The sequence below is a fragment of the Arachis duranensis genome, chromosome 6 (genome assembly GCF_000817695.3).
Source record: "Arachis duranensis cultivar V14167 chromosome 6, aradu.V14167.gnm2.J7QH, whole genome shotgun sequence".
In the NCBI taxonomy this organism is placed as follows: Eukaryota; Viridiplantae; Streptophyta; class Magnoliopsida; order Fabales; family Fabaceae; genus Arachis; species Arachis duranensis.
Window position 1 is genome coordinate 25,334,326 of NC_029777.3, and position 4,201 is coordinate 25,338,526.

Genomic DNA, 4,201 nt, shown 5'->3' on the forward strand with positions numbered 1-4,201 from the left:
TGAATTTAGTGATACTTGGAGTGGTTGTTTTGGTTTAATGTAGGTGAAGAAAAGAATAAAAGAGAAAAGCGTGGCCTAAGAAAGCGTGACCCAAGGAGAAGGAAGCGTGGTCAAAGGAAGGAAAAGTGTGCCGCATGTAAAGAGGGGAGGCAAGCATTGCCCTCCACAAGGGCACACTGCCCTCTAGGAGGGCAACATAAGGCACCAAAGCATAAAAGGCAACTCTGCCCTGCCCACTACAAGGGCAGAGCACAATGCTGTGCCTTGAAATCAAGAAGAACAAAACCTTGCCCTGCCCTCCACAAGGGCAGTATCGGGCTCACCAAGGGAAGAAAATCAAAGGAAAATGCTCATAATGCTTGCTACAAGTCTCGAACGCGGAACAAGAAGGAAGCAAGGAACTAGGCTTCATTATGGTGCTAAGAAAGCCAAGGAAAATGGGTAGCGTGTGTAGCATCCAAGTTTCGAACTTGGGACGTCAAAGTGGAAACACTGCCCTGCCCTCCGTGAGGGCAGGGCAGCATTTTGTTGGTGCACAACTCTGGCGCACCAAGGCACCCTTCTGGCGCACCGCAGTATCATCTGGCAGCACCAGCAGCGCACCACGGCACATTTCTGGCGCACCAATTTTTTCTGCCCTGCCCTCCGCGAGGGCAGGGCAGCATCCTGTGCACCACGGCATGATTCTGGCAGCACCAGCATGCACCAAGGCACGGTTCTGGCAGCACCACAGGCACCAATCTGGTGCACCAAAAAGTTCTGCCCTGCCCTCCGCGAGGGCAGGGCAGCATCCTGCAGCATCACACACCAAGCACGCAAGCACCAACACGCACCATTTTCTGCCCTGCCCTCCACAAGGGCAGGGCAGCCTCCTGGAAGCTATTATTTTGGACCGAAAATTCAATTAAAATTCCAATTTAATTCATTTCTTCACCAAATCAAAAGCCCATCCAAATCCCAAAATCCAAGAATAGAAAGTGTATAAATAGGAGCTAGTTTGATGTAATTAGGACCTTTTGCTTAGCTTTTGAATTTTGCACTTTCTTTGAGCTTTGAATTTTATTTTTGCACTTTGGAACTTCTCTGGGTGTCTTCACTGAGATTTCAGAGAATTGGGGAGGAGAATTGATCTCTCTTCTTCCTCGTTCTTGCTTGGGTCTTTTTAATATCCTTGTTTTGAGTTTTGGGTGTGAAGAATTGAGGAAATTCTGTCTCAATCTCCATTCAAAATCTCTTTAATTTCTTTTCTGCATAATTGAACCCATTTACATTCTCTTTACTGCTTCTTCTTCAATTCCTTGTCAATTGCTTTGTGAACTTGGATCTGGGAAGGCAAATTGAGATCTAGACTTTGCTCTCTAGTCTCTTGAGACCTATACTTTCTCTTCGTTTAGATTCTGCAATCCCAGTCCTCAAATCCCTTTTACATTCAAGCAATTTACATTCCTTGCCATTTAAGTTACTGCAATTTACATTTCTTGCACTTTAAGTTTCAGTCATTTAATTTCTTGTTCTTTAAGATTCAGTCTATTTTACTTTCCTGTTCTTTAATTTACTGCAATTTCCCCTCTCCCTTTACATTTCAAGCAATTTATCTTCTGTTAAATACAACCCACTCAACCAAAACTTGATTCGCTTGACTAAATCAACCACTAAACTAAAATTGCTCAATCCTTTAATCCCTGTGGGATCGACCTCACTCATGTGAGTTATTATTACTTGATGCGACCCGGTACACTTGCCGGTGAGTTTTGTGTTGGATCATTTTCCACACATCAGACGTCGCCGCACCTCTCTTTGGAGATCTCTTCCAATTTTCCGTTGTAGTTGGGTTTCTTTTTCCAGTTGTTTTAGACGATCCAGGAGTGCTTCTATTGCCCCTGAATTTGGTGAGTCTTTGTCTTTGTTAGTTTCCGGAGTGTTTTGTAGCGTGACATCCGCGTTTTTGTGTGGTGTTCAATCCTCCAGACATGAATTGTGGACGTTGTCATAGTCGTCCGCCATGATGATGGGATGACTTCCAGGGTCCCCGGCAACGGCACCAATGTTTCGAGGGTTACCTTAACCTGGAGGTCGATCTCGGACGAGATCTTCTGTACTGGTCGGTGCTAACGTGTCCGGCTGGTAGGAGACGGCCGGAGCTGTTGTGTCCGACTTGTTGGACTTGGTGGTGGTGCTGATTCCCTTGTCCCCGTAGGGTGGGGGGTACCTGCAAGGGACTCCGATGCTTAAGTTAGCAAGGGTATTAAGCAGGTATTGAGTAGAATTAGAGTATGAGTTATACCTGGGTGCTCCAATGTATTTATAATGGTGAGATGTGACCTTTTGGATAAGATAAGTTAGTTATCTTATCTTTATCTTTTATCTTTGAGTTGAGGTTAGCGTATCTTCAATGGAACCGCCTTTATCTCTATAGGCTTGGGCTGCCTTAGGATTTGAGCCGTGTTCCTCTACCCGGGCCCTTTATTGGGCTCTCTTGTTGATTTGGCTGAGTTCTTTATGAAGAAGTCGGTCCGCTTGGCCTGAAGAGGTCGGTTGCTTTGTCGTCGATCATCCCAGGTCGGATAGCTCGACCCAGGGTATGAACAGTTATTCATAATCTGAAAAATCATGAAATTGATTCGTGAAGTAAGAAAAGCAGTGAAAAAGAAAAAAAGTAGCGAAAAAAAAGAAAAGAGAGAAAGAAAGAAAAAGAAAAAGCAAAGCAGAAAAAACCAATAGCCCATTAAACCAAAAGGCAAGGGTAAAAAGGATCCAAGGCTTTGAGCATTAATGGATAGGAGGGCCTAAAGGAATAAAATCCTGGCCTAAGCGGCTAAATCAAGCTGTCCCTAACCATGTACTTGTGGCATGAAGGTCCAAGTGAAAAGCTTGAGACTGAGTGGTTAAAGTCATGATCCAAAGCAAAAAGAGTGTGCTTAAGAACTCTGGACACCTCTAACTGGGGACTTTAGCAAAGCTGAGTCACAATCTGAAATGGTTCACCCAGTTATGTGTCTGTGGCATTTATGTACCCGATAGTAATACTGGAAAACAAAGTGCTTACGGCCACGGCCAAGACTCATAAAGTTGCTATCTTCAAGAATCAACATACTAAACTAGGAGAATCAATAACACTATCTAAAATTCTGAGTTCCTATTGATGCCAGGGCATCTAGGCCAGTTTCACTGACCTTTTCTTTACTGTTTTAGGGTAGTTTCATGCATTTTCCTAGTGAATAAGGCAAGTTTTGGGTGAAAATACACTTACACCTTCTTTTAAGCAACTATTGTGAATTTTGCATGATTTCATGAGATTTTTGCCAGAATTGCATGAGAATTTGATGATGCATAATCTCATGACTTTGGCTAGAGCTTTGATGCACTTTAATTGCTTGATTTCAGGACAAATGAAGCATGGAAGAACCATGTTAGCATTCACGTTAACTTAGTTAACGTGACTACTAACGTGGGATGGCAAAGAGCTTGCAACGTTAATGAGAAAAGTGATCACCAATAACGCCTTCGAAGCCATTCATAGCTTACGTTAAGAACCACGTTAACTAAGTTAACGTGGTACTTAACGTAGAAGAAAAAGAGGACTCCACATTAACGACAAACATGAACCCCAATAACATTTCTCCTCAACGTTAGTGGTAAAAGTGAACACCACTAACGTTGGAAAACTAGGCAATACCCCACGTTAAGAGTCACGTTAACTTAGTTAATGTGAACTCTAACGTGGAAGAGGATCAACAACGCCAACGTTAGTGATACTCACTTTTGTCACTAACATTGGATCATTAGCATTGCCTACGTTAGCTCTCACGTTAAGATTGCTAACGTGAGAGTTAACGTGGAGTTGAATTCAAAGAACCAACGTTAGTGACACTCACTTTTGTCACTAACGTTGGGAGATGGCTTCATTACTACGTTAAGAGCTATATTAACTTAGTTAACGTGGGTTCTAACATAGGGACTTAAGGCAATTGGAGCGTTAGTGGCAAATGTGAGTGTCACTAACGCTCTCGAAGGTGATAAAGACCCACGTTAAGAGCTACGTTAGCCAAGCTAACGTAAAATCTAACGTAGGGGCAAGAGGCAAGCAACGTTAATGGAAAAAGTGATTCCCATTAACGTTTGCAAAAAGGGGCACAAGCCAACGTTAATGGGAAAAGTAAGCCCCATTAACGTTGGCCAAGGATTGAGTAAGAAACGTTAG